Consider the following 18788-nt stretch of genomic DNA (forward strand, 5'->3'; position numbering starts at 1 on the left):
CCTTTCCAATGAATCAACTCTTCGCATGAGGTGGCCAAAGTACTGGAGTTTCAGCTTTAGCATCATTCCTTCCAAAGAAATCCCAGGGCTGATCTCCTTCAGAATGGACTGGTTGGATGGTCTTAATTTTGCTTGAAATAAACAAAAGTTCCAGTTCTACGGCTCCCCAGCCAGGTGACTTGGTCAAATCTTCGTCTCTGAGAAGACGTTTCTCCAACTCTTAAAACTGAGAGGGGAACATTTGGATTTCTCAATTTTCAATGTTGCAAGACACAGCATATAATAAAAAAAAGTAACAAATCATAAATAGATGCATAATATCTGCATTAATAATTAAAAGATAGAGTTTTAGTTGTTAAAATGGCTTTGGATTAAAAATTCTTTTTTAATTATTTTTTATTTAAGTATAGTTGACTTACAATGTTAGTTTCAGATGTACAACATAATGACTCAATATTTTTAGAGATTACGTATCATACAAATCTATGATCAAATATCGACTATATTCCCTGTGTTGTACATTACATCCCTGTGACTTTTTTTTAGTACTTTTTTTTTTTCCTCTTATAGAATGCTTTATTGTGTGGCATCCTTGAGCTAAAGGGTCACTTGGGGAGATTTCTGGTCCCTAGATTAGGTCTCTCTTTAAAATGTTTCTTTTTTTTTTTTTGTATTTCTTAGGTACCCAATCTAATTTTATTTTATTTTTAAACTTTACAATATTGTATTAGTTTTGCCAAATATCGAAATGGATCCGCCACAGGTATACATGTGTTCCCCATCCTGAACCCTCCTCCCTCCTCCCTCCCCATACCCTCCCTCTGGGTCATCCCAGTGCACCAGCCCTAAGCATCCAGTATCATGCATCGAACCTGGACTGGCAACTCATTTCATACATGATATTATACATGTTTCAATGCCATTCTCCCAAATCTTCCCACCCTCTCCCTCTCCCACAGAGTCCATAAGACTGTTCTATACATCAGTGTCTCTTTTGCTGTCTCTTACACAGAGTTATTGTTACCATCTTTCTAAATTCCATATATATGCGTTAGTATACTGTATTGGCGTTTTTCTTTCTGGCTTACTTCACTCTGTATAATAGGCTCCAGTTTCATCCACCTCATTAGAACTGATTCAAATGTATTCTTTTTAATGGCTGAGTAGTACTCCATTGTGTATATGCACCACAGCTTTCCTATCCATTCATCTGCTGATGGACATCTAGGTTGCTTCCATGTCCCAGCTATTATAAACAGTGCTGCGATGAACATTGGGGTACACGTGTCTCTTTCCCTTCTGGTTTCCTCAGTGTGTATGCCCAGCAGTGGGATTGCTGGATCATAAGGCAGTTCTATTTCCAGTTTTTTAAGGAATCTCCACTATGGAGAACAGTGGCTGTACTAGTTTGCATTCCCACCAACAGTGTAAGAGGGTTCCCTTTTCTCCACACCCTCTCCAGCATTTATTGCTTGTAGACTTTTGGATCGCAGCCATTCTGACTGGCATGAAATGGTACCTCATAGTGGTTTTGATTTGCATTTCTCTGATAATGAGTGATGTTGAGCATCTTTTCATGTGTTTGTTAGCCATCTGTATGCCTTCTTTGGAGAAATGTCTATTTAGTTCTTTGGCCCATTTTTTGATTGGGTCATTTATTTTTCTGGAGTTGAGCTATAGGAGTTGCTTGTATATTTTTGAGATTAGTTGTTTGTCAGTTGCTTCATTTGCTATTATTTTCTCCCATTCTGAAGGCTGCCTTTTCACCTTGCTAATAGTTTCCTTTGATGTGCAGAAGATTTTAAGTTTAATTAGGAAAAATATGGAACGCTTCATGATTTTTTAGTACTTTTTAAAAAAATATGGACCGCTTCATGAATTTGCGTGCCATCCTTGTGTGGGAGACACGTTGATCTTCTCTATATCATTCCAATTTTAGTATATGTGCTGCCGAAGCTGGCACTGACTTATTATATAACTGCTAGTTTGTACCTCTTAATTCCCTCCACCTATTTGCCCTAGCCTGTACTCCTCTCCCCCGCGGTAGCCACTAGTTTGTTCTCTGTATCTGTGAGTCTGTTACTGTTTTGTTGTATTTGTTTGTTTGTTTTGATTTTTAGATTTCACATATAAGTGAAAACATACAGTGTTTGTCTAAAAATTCTTTATTTTTTTAAACAAATAATCTAAACAAGTGACATACTTAGGACCTTCCTGACTGCTTAGATAGTGACAATTCATCAGAGATAGACCGTGTGGCTAGAAGTAAGCAGGCTCTCTGATCCTCTGTAACTAACTTGATATGGGCTTGCCTGCCTGAGTCAGGAACACATTTCACCTGTTGTCAGCCGTCCCACGACTTGGCATTGGAGAAGTTCTCAGTCAGCAAAGGGTACTTAGCCAAAATCCTAGATCGAAGAGGTGCCCTGGGAGAATCTGCAAGGCTATCTGACTGCTGTTACACTGGTGGTGCAGGAAAGTCACTTTTTGGGGTTCTTTTTACAAATTTATGTAGTTTCTATGCATAACTCAGGAAGCTCTTGCCATCCTCGCTGAGATTCAAATAATAACTGAGCATATTTCTTTCACAACTGCCTGACCAATCTGTCCCACTGTGAATTTTAGGACCCTGCCGGAGGCATGATGAAAGAACAACCTCTGGCACAGTAAAGCAAGTTAAGTTAGGGACTAATTAGCCTGCTGAGCGGCAGAGAAGTGAATCTGAATTTACTCAGACCCCAGCAGTTAGCAAAACTGCAGACCCAGTTAGGCTCACGCTCGACTCTCTCATCCAAATTCATTCTGCCTTTGCGGGGAAAAAGGAATACAATCTCATGCCAAAAGCATTTAACTTCTGTGAATTTTATCCACCTCCCTGAGATGGACAAACCAGACTATTAGAGAGTGCTTCAATTCCTCCAGGCAAGCGGATCATAGGCAAAAATATGTTCATCAATGAAATCTGAGTTCATGTTGTTAATAATAACAAATGAATTGAAGCTTTCTTTAGAAATGACAGTAACTTGAACTAACTCCAGTGATATCCAAATTAAACTGTGTTATATGATATTTTAATCCCAGATGTGTCTAGTATGCACTTGGTCACATGTGTTTTTCCCAATGATTTTTTTTCCATTCTCTGGATTTTCCATAGTCAGTGATATTATATAGTTTAAACCTAAAATGAAGTCATCAAAATAGAGTCTCTCCTTGCTTCTGCCTCTTCCTTAATTTTGAATGGAGCACACTTACTGTTTTGTTATTAAAATGTAGCGGTTCCTACAAAGCAATAAAATTCATAAATGCTAACTGCATTTTGTTATAGCTCTGAACTCATGTGCAAATGTAACCAGGCCTCCTGAAGGAGACGTTCCACGGAGCATATTTCTGTGGGGTTGCCCCACAGCAGATCACTCCACAGAGCCAGCAGCACCACCACCACTATGTAGATAACACTTTAACCAACAACCCTGTCAGGCCTAGCCGCCCTGTTTATTATTATTTTATGCCTTAAGGGGAGAGGGGAAAGGATGCAAGAGTATGAAGTCTGTGTTATAGACCCAACGTCATGGAGAAAGAGCAGGGAGAAGACTGCAGCTCCACCTTGTCCCTCTCATCTCAGCCCCCACAGCTGGCAGGCAGGAGAGAAAAGAACAAACATCCCACAGTTTCTCAGAGCTGAAGGGACCCTCTTCCTGGCAGAGGCAGGAAGACCTCAGAGACCTCGGGGAGGGGCAGCTGTGCCCCATGAGAAGCAGCCTCATGCACCTGTGTCATTTGTGGTCAGGGCAGTGAACAGTGGCAACTAGGAAAGAGAGGAGGAATGGAAGGAAGACCCCCAGCCGACTGGGGACAGCACCATGGAGACTCCATCAGAATGAAAATGAGCCTAAGAGCCAATATTTGTTGAAGTCTTGTTGCCTATCAGACACTGTTCTAAGCCCTTTACATGAACAGTCTCATTTACTAGGTGTTACTGTTTTGTTGTTGCTGTTGAGTTGCTAAGTCGTATCAGACTGTTTTGTGACCTCATGAACTGTGGCCCTCCAGGTTCCTCTGTCCATAGGATTTCCCAGGCAAGAATCCTGGAATGAGTTGCCATTTCCTTCTCCAAGGGATCTTCCCAACCCAGGGATTGAACCTGAGTCCCCGCATTGGCAGGCAGATTCTTTATGACTAGGCCACCAGCGAGGCCCAGATGCTACTATCTGTCACCCCTCCCATTCAGTAAATGAGGAACTTTAGGCCCCAGTAGAACAAGTATTTTGCACAAGATCACACAGATTGGACATAAATAGCGGAGCCAAGTAAACACATCTAAGCAACCTGGCTCCAGATCCTCATCTTGTAAAAGACTATTAGACAAAGCACAGCAGAGTTCTATTTCCTGCACATCCAAGTCTCTGGGCTAAGGTCACACCTAGTGTGCCTTAACACGGGCTTTAGACCTTCTCAAACTCCTGTCTCTCTAGCATAGACGTGCGCTTACCTGCCATATCTGAGGCAGGACCTCGCTATCTAAATAAAATGAGTAAGAGTGGGGCTGTGGGCAAAATGGGATGAAGAGTTGAGATCTTCCTCTTCCACCATCTCCTTTAACTGGCAGAGGCTCCAACCCTCCTGTGACACAACTGGAAAACCAGTATCACTCTGAATTATGAGCTTGAGAAGCAAAAGAAGCACAGCTAGAAAGTCAATAACAGGCGACTAACCCAGAGGAAAAGGAGAAATCACCACCACGCACCCCCCAGCAGTCCCAGAGGTACCTCACCATCCTGGCTCCAACACGAACCATCTCAAGTTTGAGCATTTGAGGGGCCAGGAAAAGGTGGAATTCAGGGCTGGAGCAGAGAGTCAGGAATAAGGCAAATCCAATAAACAGGCAGAGGTGGGAAGCCGAGCCAAGCGGGCGCCAGGGCCAGCGGTCTGTGGTGAGCGAGCGGGGCTGCTGGAGGAACAGAGGTGGGAAGCCGAGGAGGAGGCCAGCACAGGGACTGCTCCCAGAGCCGGCGTCCTCTGGCTTCAAGCTGTCCACACACATTACAAGAGACAGAAAGGGCAAGAACTTACCAAGGGCTTCGATACCCATTTTCTTTTTTTTTTTTTTTCAGTGTGATGGGGCTATAACACACTCCTTCTCCCCTATTCAAATATTGCTTTTTCCTTCCTTACAGTAACATACCACTCAGTGGCTGGCACTGTCAGCCTTAGCAGATACAGAAATGCCTGCTTTGGGGAACCCTAGATAGACGGAATGGGTGGGACACAGGGAATGGGGGCAGTGGGAGATAGGTCGAAGAAGGAGGGGATATATGAATACATATATACTTGATTCACTTCACTGTGCAGCAGAAAACTAACACAACATTATAAAGCAATTATATCCCCAGCAAAGTAAAGAGAGTCCCAGACTGTGGATTTAATCCCAGCTCTACCCTTACTAGGGCTTCCCTGATGGCTCAGTTGGTAAAGAATTTGCCTGCAGTGCAAGAGACCTGGGTTCCATCCCTGGGTTGGGAAGAACTCCTGGAGAAGGAAATGGCAACCCACTCCAGTAACCTTGCCTGGGAAATCCCACGAACAGACGAGCCTGGCGGGCTAGAGTCCACGGGGTCACAAGAGCCGCACACGACTTAGTGACTAAACCACCACCCCATACTAGCTGTGTAAACTTGGGTAAGTTACCTATCTTCTCAGAGCCTGAGCATCCCCTTCCATGATATATAGGTAATAAAAGTACCTACCTCAGAAGGTTGTAATGAGGGTGACAGATAATACACGTAGGGTAGTCAAAACAAGTCCCAAGCAAAGTTCAAACTAAATGCTGGCTCTTATTGCTCTCTTACTTTGACAGCTTTCCTTTCCCTCTTGACTACTTTCTTTTTTCTCTTCCACACTCTTGTTAGTTTCCTATTACTACTGTGACAAATGGCCTCAAATGTGGTGTAAACAATACAGATTTGTTATCTTCAGCTCTGGAGGCCAGAAGTCTCAGGTGGGTTGGCAGGGCTGTTTTCCTTCTGGAGGCCCAGCATCTCGAGGCAGCCTAAATCCCTTGGCTCCTGACCCCTTTCTTACATTAGTCTGACCTTCTATGAGGGACTCTGTGATCCTCTTGCCTCCCTCTTATAAGAACCCTCTTGACTAGGTTGAGCCCACTCAGGTAATCTAGCATAATCCCCTCATCTCAAAATCTTTAAAAACATCGGCAAAGTTCCTTTTGTCCTGTTAAGAAACATGTGTATAGGTTATGGGGATTAAGACTTGGACAATTCACAGGATCACTGGCATTATTCAATGTACTAGACATATTTTTCCTAAGCCTAAAGTTGCAGACTGGCAAGACTTAGGAAGACCAAGATGGAAAAGACAATAACATTAGTAGCTAACGTTTTGAACACTGACTATGTGCCTGGCACTATGCAAAGCGCTTTAGGTACTTTATCTTACTGAGGTCTCAAATGCACGACATGTGAGAGTTCAGTTGTATCCAACTCTGTGCGACGCTACTGTAGCCCGCCAGGCTCCTCTGTCCATGGGATTTTCCAGGCAAGAATACTAGAGTGGGTGGCCATGTCCTCTTCCAGAGGATCTTCCCAACCCAGGGATCACACCTGTGTCTCCTGCGTCTTCTGCACTGCAGGCATATTCTTCCCTGCTGAGCCATCAGGGAAGCCCTAGGTCTCTGAGCAACTTCATAAAATTACTATCTTACAGAAAGGTTAACTTCTCATCTAAAGCTGTACAGCTAGTAGATGACAAAGCTTATGTAAAACCAGGTCATTTTGATTCTAGAGTATTTGACCAAGAGCGCCTTGCCCTATACCTTAAGCTACTATAACTGGAGGCACCATGACCACTAGGACGTTGAAGGCTATGCCATGAGAGACACAGAGAGACAGGGGTCCTGCAGACCCTAGGCTATAAGGTCCACACAGATGGTAGAGCTTCAGAATATTTTCTTATACTCAAAGGAGAAAGCTTGGGGTTACTAAAGAGTTTCTTCAAATGCAGACTTGAACAAAAAAGCCACGAAGGGACCAGCTAAAGAGGGAAAGTGAAAAGTCGGTTCCTGACCCCAGGCCAACCCTGTGATTCTAGTCAACCTCCCCCAAAGAAGAGAGAACCTCATAGTCTCTCCGGGAGAGAATTCCAACCAAGTCAGATTGACTCAGATCCTCCAAAGCCCTACCAGGAAGTTTCAGAACCCCGGCTGGCCACCAGAATGGTCACACCCACAGCACAACAGTCGGTATACACCAGGACCAAACCTCGCCCTAGCGTCTGTCCCACAACTGCTATGAGAACCATGTGCCACAGGTTCCAACAAGGGTCCAGCAGTCTTACCAACAGCCACAATGAGCAGCTTCTTTTCCTATCAGTTCTTTTCACGGAGAATGGCTCGAAACCAACTGTGATTAGCTAAAGTGGGAAAGGGTAAGCTAAACACTTGCTAAGCATGCCAATTACGGTGGTTTAACTAGCCGTAGCGTTCCAAAACCTCAGTTGCTAAACAATTTAGCCATAGCCCTATCTGTAATTTTCTAATGAGCCAAGTTCAAGTTATTTGGTTTCACCCCACCAAAAAAGAGCCAGTTGTTTGTTTTTGGTGATGAACCTAACTAAGAGTTGATACAGGAAAGCATAGTGGTCAAGGGAACAGAGTCTGGAGCCAGCCAGCTCTGACTGAATCCTGGCCCTGGCACTTTCTTGCTCTGACTTCATGTATGTTACCTAACCTTTTAGTTCCTCGGTTTTCCTGTCTTCAGAGGGGGCATAAAAATAGAAGTCTATATGTCCTTATACAAAATCAGAAGATTTTTGGCTTTGGTAATGGCAAAACAGTACATATGTCATATATTAAATAATGCTGTAGGTGAGATCTATAGCAAACATGTCCATCATTTCCAAAATAAAAAATGTATATATACTTCTTAACAGGTGAGAAAAATTAAGACCAAAAGAACCTCACGTCATTTCAGACCAAATTCTGTAGCCAAACATGAAAACCGGTTTTGAGAGTTTTTTTTTTTAATTTTGGAATTGCAGGTAAGGGATAACAGGTCTCTGGCATTTAGCACCTAATGCTGTTGTTAGGATTAAATGAACTGACAAATATAAAGTACTTAGAATGCAGTGTTAGCAACAACAACTGTTACTATTATTTTTATCTAAGTAGACTTAGTAGGGGGCTATGACTAGGAAATTGTTAATTTATGACTAAATTTGACTTGGAAATTAGTACTTGGGAGATTAGTAGTCATTATGAATATCCCAGGGCAGATATCTAAGATGATGGACATATTATATATCTTCATTCTCCAGTATGGTAGCAACTAGCAACATGTGACAATTAAGTGCTTGAAATGTGACTAATCTCATTTAATTTTAACTTATTCAAAGTTAAATGTAAATAGCCCTATGTGACTTGTAGCTACCCTGACTGGACAGCACAGCTATAGAGGGCCGGGTTCCAATCTGGCTCATGAAAACCTATATAGATGAATTATAGCACTTGACTTATAAAAAAAAAAAGAAAAAAAAAAAACAAGCCCTAGTCCTGCACCCTGGGAGAAGAGAAGACCACATGATGCTGAAGAGGGTTTTCTCTTCCTTTCTAGACCCTGTAGCTAGCCATTCACAAAGTGCATCCTTGATATCATCTTCTTCCTTCTCGACTCCCCACTTCCCCATCTCCAGCTCCATAGGAAACCCCACATAATTGGGCCACACGCTTCCCTAAGCCTCCATCAATACCCCTCAGCCTTCTCCAGGAGTACCAGGCTCCCCAGTCACCTGCCCTCACTCTCCCCAACCAAATTTCCACCTGCTAAGGGCCAAGATCTTAACCAAGCATCTAGAGGAAAGCCCCTGGATCATACCAGTTCACACTAAAAGCTGTTACTGCTTTTTCTCTCCTCTCCTCTGCTATGCTACTCCTTCAAACTCAAAGCTCTGTATTGTTGTGCTCCCCCAGACCTCTTCTTCCCTCAAGCACAGTGACACCAGGCAAAGAAAGCAGGAGCCCAGGCTGAAGCAACTGTTATCCTACATAGGCTGATTGCCACCCAGGTGTGGTATGGCAGGGACTGCCAACACACAGGTGCAAAGCAGCCTCACTCTGTGCAAATATCCCCTCTCACCCAGGCATGGGAAACATTCCCTGCTTTCTGCTTGGAAAAACAGCAAGCACAATTCTTTTCAACTTTCCATTATTCATTTAAAAATTTTTAGGTAACAAATTGTACATTAAATGAATTGTTTAAAGTATACAACAAAAGCCCAGAGAAGACTGTAACTTAGAATGGCTGCAAATAGCAAAAGAAAACCAACCACCTTCAGTGGAATCTAGCTTCACCACAACCCACTGGAGCATGGAATTTTTAATGACACAGGTCAACCTTGGCGCATATCCAAGGAGCTTATTTTACTAGAAGGACTGGAAGACAGTCCCCTCCAGCTCTTACTTGGTCCCCAGGCTTAGACCAAAGATGATTACTATGCATCCTGGCTATAAGGAAAATTTCCCCAGTGGGGTTGTAAGTGGAGGACAATTTGAATGGTAAACATTATGCTCTTCTCTGAATCCTCTTCTCCAAAACAGAGATTTGTATTGAAGAACCAAAGCCATAGCACTATTTCCAGAGAGGCTTCTAGGTGCAAGCAGTGTGCCAAGAAAGCCACAGTGAAGTCCTTCAGTAGGGAAAAGGAAACATCTACATAAATACTTCTCAAAGAATGCTGAGCGGAGAAAAAGCCAGGAAGGTAAAATGCTGCAGGCATCAGAGCCTGAGAGAGCCGACTATTTGGGACTGGGGTGTGAGGGAAGGTCTTATGGCAGCAACAAAACTGGTTAGGATTTAGAGTGATGACATGGAGCAGAAAGGGCACTCAGGAAGAGCAAAGGATGTTTTAGACTACAACACCCCAGGTATTCTTCAGAAAGCATCTGTGAAGATATGCCTGGATACAGCATCCAGAGATAGTCGACCACCCCTTCTCCCCCAGGGCCAACTGGGCCCTGTAAGTGCATCTACGGGGTCACCTAAATCCACCTCCCAAGACAGGCTCTCAAAAATTCTTCCTGGCAGGTTACAGCACCCCAGGCCTTGGCTGTGCCCATTCTGACAGGGACCCCACCCTATCCCTACCAGGGATTCTTAGCAGAAACACAAGAAATGCACTAATCCTGCAGGGATCTAAATGACCTAGTGGCAAATTTTGCATGATGCAACCCCAATTAAGAACCATGTGGAAATAAAACTTTTCCATCAAGTGACTCCTACTTAACATCTATTGAGGGTGCTCCCTCTTTAAAATGATGCTGCTAAATCTTTGGATGATGGATGATGGATCTCTCTTACCATCATCTCTCTTACTAATGAATAATTAGTTGAGTCAGTTGTACCAATTGTCTCATGACTTAAATACAAGGCAAGGGGGGCGGGGGGGGGGGACCATAAATTTACACTGTGCATTTAACATCAGCCACAATGGAGGACTTTTCCTTCTAGGTTATTCATTATCACAGCACTAGAGGACTTTAAGAAAAAAGACGCAGCCATGTGTCTAGTGGCCAGTGAAAGTGAGCCCCAGGTCCAAAATTGTATTTTCTAGGACTTGATGTAGCTAATCTCTCCAGGAACAATCTCTTGAGCACTTTTCCTTGAAATACTGTCGCTTAGGGACCGACCGCCTCGGAAAGAGTTTATATTTTTCATCTTTGTGCTGCACACACAAAATGCAGTGGAGACCCAAGGCAGACATCTGAAGGGGCGAAGGAAGCCCTACCAGGGTGTCCTCCAGCCCATGTGAGGCTGGCTCTCGTCCCCTCGGGAGTCGCCTGCCTCAGTTTTCCCCTGGAGATGGGGCGGGAGAGGGACACTCTCCCGCCAGGTACAACTGGGTGAGGTTGGCTGCCCTCGGCGGCTCTACTGACTGGTTCAGAGATTACAAGCCCCTCTCTCCCCTTCTCCACGCCTCGGGAACCGAGCTCCAGAGTCTCCTCCTCACCTTTCCTCTGCTGGCCGGGCGCGCCGGAGTCCCCAAGTTGCAGCGTCCTTCTGGAACGTGCCTGTCGCTAACGGCGTCGGGTGTCCCCGCTACTGTGTGTCAGCGGCGGAGCGGATGCCAGGAGCGCGCAGAGCCGGGCAAGTGCCCGGGAGGCAGAGCCCGGGAGGCACAGCCGGGGCGCGCCGCCGCCGCTCCCGCTCGGGGGTCTGCCGCCCCCGCCGCCCGTCCGGCCCCGCGCCGCCCCGTGCGCCCCCGCCCGGCGCCGCTACCTCGCTCCGCGCCCGCCGAGTTCTGCGCGCTGCCCTGACGGCGGCGCGGGCGGCAGCGGGGCCCCCGCCCTGGGCCGGGCTTTCCCAGAACTCGCCCGCCCCGGGTGAGAGGCCGCGAGCGCCGCCGCGGGCCGCCGGGCGGCCGGGGGGAGAGGCCTGAGACGGGCCCGCCCCCGGGCCGCGGGCCGCGCGGAGAAGGCAGGCGCGAGGGGCGGACCCGGCCGCCACCCTGGCCCTGGACGTCGGCCCGGCGACCCCCGCCCGGCCTCCCAAGGCCGCCCGGCGTCCGGGCCACAGTGGGAGCTGGAGAGAGTGCGGCGGGGTCGCCCGGCTCTGGCCGGAGAGCCGAAACTCGGTCCAACTCAGGCCGCGGGAATTTATAGTCTCACACCTTCCGCCAGGCACCGTCCCTGCTCGACACACACACACGGAAACTGAGGCTCTTGAAGGTTAAATTACTTGACCAAGGTTACTCTGTAAGGGCAGCACCGAGTCTCCAATGTGTTCCGTCATTCATCCAACAACGATTTATTATTGAGCACCACAGTGTGCCCAGTGCTGTGCCAGGCTACGGAGTTTAGTGACCATCCAAATAGTGACATCCAGGTCCGTGGACTCCAAATCTAGTGTCTTTCGTTGCCGAAGCAAGCAGGAGGTGTTCAGCGCTGCCAGAAACTGCAGCCTCTGCACCCTGGCCGTTGAGGTGGTTTTTATACCCAACTCGCAGTCAAGAGAGCCAGAGACCTGGAGAAAAATCGAATTATCACACCCCACCTCCCCTAAATACCTCTCCCTCTTTACCTATTAATGGACCAACCCGTTCCGTAGGTATGACCCCTCCTCCTGCATTCAGTCAAGCTCAGTTCCTGTGGCCCCTACCCCTCCCGTCTGTCCACTCCTTGTACTCCCTCACACCGCAGCCATGTGGTCCTTCCTCTTCTGCAACTTTAACCTGTGCAGAAACCTTCATCGGCCCCCACCTGCCTTCCAGACTAACTCCCCGTTACGTGGGACATGGTGTTTCTCCCACTCTGCACCTCTACCTGGAAGGGTCCCACCTCCTCCCACATATTTCCTCTTGCTCAAGTTTGACCCCTTCTTTCAGGTCACTGTTAAAAGTGGCCTCCCATCCTTTGAGCTTCCAGGCACAGGAGGAGTTGGAGCAAAGAATGCACAGGAGGGTGTACCGAAGAATTCTGCCTTTAAGAAAAGTATGTCAGCCTGGGTCCTTACACTGTTTTGCTGTTTTCTCACCACTAGGATTTTAATGAAAATCAACATTACCTCCTTCCTTGAGAGCTGGTTGTGGAAAGACCTCTGCAGAAGACGGAGGAAAGTTTTTGTTCATGAAAAGCTTGAGATTTTAGCATGAGAGGAATAGGAAATAGTCACTGACCCCAACCCCTGTGCCTGCACGGTCCTGAGGAGGTGAATGAGGCTCCAGGAAAAAGGAAGCATTATTGACAATACACAAGGTAGGCTTTTTATTCAATATACAGTTTTGGATTGTGGTTTTATAATGCATTTAATGAATTAGTAATATCAAACATCATTAATCACCTGGAGCCCTCAAAGGCTTGTCTGGTTTTTTTGAAAAAATAGGCACACAGGAATTAGATTGTTGCAAACTGATAGATGCACAAGCAGTTAACATGGATCCTCCAAATGAGTCACTTCACTATTAGAAACCAAGGAAAGTCTAGGTCCGTTAGGCAGGAAAGTTATCTGAGTGTGATAATCAATAAGCCCCCATTCCTCGAAAAGCCCTTCCCCAATTTTTTGCAAAGAGATCAGGTCCAGATCAATGTCCTTTGCTCGCCCCCTCCATCCCTCTCTAAATGAGACTGGAGGGAGCCGTGTCCCTGAGGCTGCCTCACCGCATTGGAATGTCTGAGCTAACAGTGCTTCCAGAGGGTTCATTGCTCCTCTGAACAGCACTGCCCAGACTTTCTGGAGATTTTAATTCACTCCCCAACCTCGCCAACAGTTGCACACAAGGTGCCTTTTTTACACCCTGCTCTCTGTTCAGTGAAACACACAGACCATCTCAGGGGAACAATGGCTCCATTCAAGACTTTTTCAAAAGTACAGCGTATAACCTCCACACTGTGGGTTGCTGCCAGCCATTATCTGGAGGAAGAAAGACAGTCAGATAAAGTGCTTGTGAATTGGGGGAGCACTGGACAGTTTCCATGGAAAATTCAGTTTCAATCAACTGAGTTATGCATCTTTGTATACAAGACCATTTTGCATAGTCAAAAACAACAACAAAAACAAAAGCCCCAAGAAATATTGCTGTGGAAGCTATTTAAATGTAGTGCATCTTTGTTTGGAATTCCAGAAGAAAGTACACATCTCTTTTGAACTTGTTACGTAATGGTCTCCATTTGATGGAAATTGATTAAGTTGTAAACGTTGGGCTAGGAAATGTAAGTTGTAAAATCATTTTAAGAAATGGAATCGTGTCCCCACTTTCTTCCTCTCACATCCTGTAATTTTTTATGTGGAGGGGGGTGTCTCTGACTTCATGGTTGTTGCTGCCAGTGGAAGGCTACAGTCCCCCTACTGCACATATTCAGAAGAAAAGATTGGCCCTTTGCCACACTCAACAAGCCAGCCATCAGTTAACCCATTTATAAACAAACCTTAAGGCTGGGACCTGCACAGGCACAACTGACAAACGTATTGATCTTTGTTCAACAGTAGGCAATGGCACCGCACTCCAGTACACTTGCCTGGAAAATCCCATGGACAGAGGAGCCTGGTAGGCTGCAGTCCATGGGGTCCCTAAGAGTCGGACATGACTGAGTGACTTCACTTTCCCTTTTCACTTTCATGCATTGGAGAAGGACATGGCAACCCACTCCAGTGTTCTTGCCTGGAGAATCCCAGGGACAGGGGAGCCTGGTGGGCTGCCGTCTATGGGGTCGCACAGAGTCGGACACGACTGAAGCAACTTAGCAGCAGCAGCAGCTAATTGCTAAGCAGAGGAATTTGCCAACAGACTTTTGGGTCAGCTTTGGAAGCCAAGGAAGAACTGAAGGAACAAGGCGGCCCCGAGTTTAGGAATCACCCTTTCCTCTCATTCTAAGTCAATGCATCAGACTGTACGGGGTTTACCAGCTGTCTGCAAATATGCTAGTGCGTTCAGAGAATGGCCACAGAGCCCAAAACAAGTTTGCTGGAGTTTTCTCATATGTGAGGGTAGAAGTACTAAAGCGGTTCAAGGTTGGCAGAAATACCAGCATGTTAGAGCAGTGGGTAGCTCTACTTCTGAGGGGTGACAGGAGTGAGGGTGGGGGAGATCTGTCTCTCAACATGGCCAATATTAGGGGCACAGACCCATGTGGGTCCACTTGAGTTGATAACCTTAATCCACTCCCAGGTGTGAGTGAGCCCTTGAGCACGTTACTTACCTCTTCGTGCCTCATTGTCCTCTTTTGTAAACTATACCTACCCTGCATGGTGGTTGTGAGGACTAAGTGAGTTAATCTATGTGAAGCACTTAAAGAAATAAAACTCAGAACTTAATTTTCATGTATATGTATGGTATTTAAAAATTGTGATCTCCTTTGAATATTGCAAATGTCTTGGTGTTTTGACAGAAAGTCCATCCATTTTTTTTTTCCCTTGAAATATTCTGGAATCTCATTGTAATATCTGGTTCAGTTGCTATCCATAAAAGGTAGGGGTAGCTCAAATCATCTCAAGGAGCCATAAATAAAAATTATAAAAGCACAATTTAAAAAAAAATTAACTGTCCTGGAATCCCAAAGCATAGACTTTGGGGCAAGAGACTTCTCGAGAGGTAGGTTTTAAGGTTTCATATCATTCTAAGTGGCCAAAATGTTGAAGAGAACTCTGGTATGGTTGTGGAGTTCAAAGGAAATAATAGTCTTTTGAAAAAAATCATCTTTTCTACAAATTTAGTTGAAGTAAGTCATTAGGAAAATGGCCATGGCTCCTGGGTGATCCCAAGTGCTATGAATTGTCCATAAATCATCAGACTGGTCACCTGTGGAGAGTAGATGACATGGAGCAGGTTTTCACTGGCTATTAATTTGTTCACTGATTCTCCAACTGGTATCTTGATGCTTATTAACTGTGTAAGCCCCACTGCAAGCTCATTCTTTGGTTTCTCTGTCACTCCTCCTGCATTAATGTTAGCATGTTACTATCTGCCAGCTCTCCCAGATCCTTTTATTAGCAATCATCATTCTCACCACTCCTTCTGCCAGAAATTATAATGATGATAATAGCGGCTCTAATTATTTACCATTGTGCTGTTCTTTGATTCTTTTATGCAAAAATATCAGTATATTTTGATATGCAATATGCATTTGCAATATGCCAATGTATGGAGCACCTACTATTTGTCAAGCATTGTATGCCAGAGATATAAACAGTGAACACAATAGTCAGCAAAATCCCGGCTTTCATGGTGCTTATACTCTGGTATCCATAGACAATGAGCTATGTAAAAAGTAAAGCATATGGAGAAGGAAATGGCAACCCACTCCAGTATTCTTGCCTGGAAATCCCATGGACAGCGGAACCTGGTGGGCTACAGTCCATGGGGTCGCAAAGAGTCGGACACGACTGAGCGACTTCACTTTCACTTTCAAGAAATAAATAAATGTATTTATATTGCAAAAAAAAAAGAAAAGCATGTAGTATAGTAGAAGGTGATGAATGCTTGAGAAAAGTAAAGCAAAGAAAAAAAGAGTGTGGCAGAGCTTGGAGAGGATTGCAATTTTAAATAGAATGTCTCAGGTAAGACTTCTTTACTTCTTTACTGGAGTAAAGGCTATAGGAAGCGAGGGAGGGTGGAAGACACTGCTTATTTCCCCCTAATATCCATCCTCCACTTGTTTCTTTTAGGCTGGCACTTCTTTTTCTTCATTCTTATGTTCTTGGGGCAGCTTCCCACCCTGTGCTAGCTGTCTAACCCTGACAAAGACGTTGCGAGCAGTGTATAAAAGAACATTTCCGTCAGCCATAGCTCTGAGTGTGTAAAATGTGCTCCACACTTGCCCTCCTGAGCAACTGTACTTTCTCTAAAGTCCGAGTTGCTCCTCTGACTCTTCCTTTCTCCTCTGCCTACCTTTCCTTCTGCTCTCCCAGCCCTTCCCGTATCCTTTCGATCTCTTCTCTTTTCTCTCAAACACTGTCTCTCTCACTAACATGGCTTGTTTGTGTGACGTGTTTTTATAACCGTTCTCTAGGCCTGATTTTATTCATTACTTAAGTATAGATTTTACTAATATAATGAAGAAAGTTGGGAAAACAGAGTCTAAATTACTTTTAACAACATTTAAAACCTGCGCATAGAGAATAGATATCTTCTCTTCCGAGTGCCATGGACATTTATAATAATGGGCCAAGAAAATCTCAAGAAATTCCAGGAAATATATGAGCTATATTCTCTGACTAAAATGCAAGAAAACTAGAAATTAATATTAAATATTTTAAACCAAAAACATCAACTGCTCAACAGTTAAACCATGTTCTTCTAAACACATAAGAAATACAAATGATAATTGTAGATTTCTTAGAATATGACAAAATAAGAATATTATATAATCTAAATTTATGAGAGGTGGCTAAGTCAGTAATTAAATGCAAATGTGCATCTTTAAATGTTTTTATTATTAAACAAGAAAGTATAAAAATATATGAAGTGAGAATTCAAATGTTAAAAAAAAATGCCAAAAGCAATTCCAAGAAAAATAAAAAATAAAGTAAAAATGAAAGCCTAACCAACTAGAAGTTAAATCTAAGAGCTGGTTTTTTGGAAAATGTAAAATGCCTTTGAGGGGAGCATTAAAACACAGTTAACACTTCTGTAAAACATAATCAAGAATAAAAACACAAACAAAATTATAAAAGGGAAACAGAACACTATAACAGATATGTGATACTTTCAATTATAAAAGAATACCATGATAAAGTTTGTTGCTGTTGCTGTGCTGTGCCCAGTTGTGTCTGCCTCTGCAACCTGTGGACTGTAGCCCACCAGGCTCCTCTGTCCATGGAATTCTCCAGGCAAGGATACTGGAGTCATTTGCCGTTTCCTACTCCAGGGATCGAACCCCTATCTCTTGCATCTCCTGCACTGGCAGATGGATTCTTTACCACTAGTGCCACCTGGGAAGACCATGATAAAGTTTAAGCTAATCAATTTTTTAAAATCTGCCTTAAATTGATAATATTCTGAGAAATCATATTACCACAATTGATCCAAGAAGTAGAAAAGTCTTTGTTTCCTTTGGAACACCATTGCTGGGTTCGAAAATTTCTTCCTTACAATTCTTGTTTTCCCAAGTTATTAGCTGTAGACCATGTTTGCTCCAGCCTCCATTGCAGCTGGGGCAGTGACCAGGGGCGGCATCATCAGTCAGGCATATGCGTGAGAGAATTAGATTCAAAAGTGAACAATTTGAAGACAGAAATTCTATACAGAATACATTTTGCTGGCAACAGTGAGAGCAAACAAACTAAACTTTTGGGGGCATCTGTAAAGCTTGAAAGGTGGTGCCAAGGAGGCTTCAGTGCTGGTGGCAGATGGGATTCCTGAAACGTTGAGTTCCTGGCAATGGTGGTAACTTATGGCTTCCAGGGCCTGGGAAATTATTTGGGGCATTATTCTTGGAAGCCTAGTTTTGAGGCTAACTCTCCAGCTCTCAACAATTCTGCAAGTTACTCAAATTCCTTTTGGTAGATTGCTTTCTTGCCTAAGTTAGTTTCTGTTACTTATAACTGAGAATACTAACACAATAATCAATGAAAAAAAAAGTGAAAGTAGGTAATGAATTGATTAAATGTTTACTGAGTGACTTTTAGTGTAGGAATTGTATAAGGTACTAGGAAAACAACAGTGACTGGGAAGGATTGACATAATCTCTACTGTCATCAAGTGTATAATTTAATGGAGTACTTATCAATGAATCCATACACAAAAAGGTTTTAGTATGGTATTTTCACCTGCTAATATTTAATCAGTGTAAAGAGTCTCTGTGGGCAAATATATTTTAAAATGCTGGAGGTTTACAATTCACAGTGACATACTAAAAATTATGAGAAATCCCAAATAAATAACCATTTAACTCTGTTTAATCCGGAGCTGAGGGCTTCCCTTGTGGCTCAGTGCAAAAGAATCTGCCTGCCACTGCAGGAGGTTCCGAGTTGCATCCCTGGGTACAGAAGAGCCCCTGGAGAAGGAAACAGCAACCCACGCCAGTATTCTTGCCTGGGAAATCCCACGGACAGAGGAGCCTGGCGGGTTACAGTTCATGGGGTCGAAAAAGAGTCAAACACGACTTAGTGACAGGGCATGCATGCCTGCTTCAGGTATCTTCATGCATGAGGCCAATCCTAATTTACTTCTTTTAGATGATGTGTATCGTGTAAAAGTAGGTTCCTGGGTATCTAAAGGACTATGCAAGAGCCAAGATGACTCTGAAACAGTGAAGGAAAGGGATGTACTCTACCAAATATAGAAACTTT

General features: G+C 44.3%; 1 protein-coding gene and 1 non-coding gene across 3 annotated transcripts in view; both read right to left on the reverse strand.

Moving 5' to 3' along the window:
* The window catches only part of PLCE1 (phospholipase C epsilon 1), a 377706-nt gene extending 366452 nt beyond the window's left edge, over positions 1 to 11254 (reverse strand). For both annotated transcript variants that reach the window (XM_027528501.1, XM_027528499.1), the window contains exon 1: positions 11014 to 11254. The gene's annotated coding sequence lies outside the window, so the exon portion shown is untranslated. The remainder of the gene's footprint in view (positions 1 to 11013) is intronic.
* Positions 1857 to 1963, reverse strand: LOC113884722. Its single transcript, XR_003508993.1, has one exon. It is a non-coding gene; the product is annotated as a U6 spliceosomal RNA (small nuclear RNA).
* Positions 11255 to 18788: the final 7534 nt, after the last annotated feature.

Source organism: Bos indicus x Bos taurus, chromosome 26 (assembly GCF_003369695.1).
Source record: "Bos indicus x Bos taurus breed Angus x Brahman F1 hybrid chromosome 26, Bos_hybrid_MaternalHap_v2.0, whole genome shotgun sequence".
In the NCBI taxonomy this organism is placed as follows: Eukaryota; Metazoa; Chordata; class Mammalia; order Artiodactyla; family Bovidae; genus Bos; species Bos indicus x Bos taurus.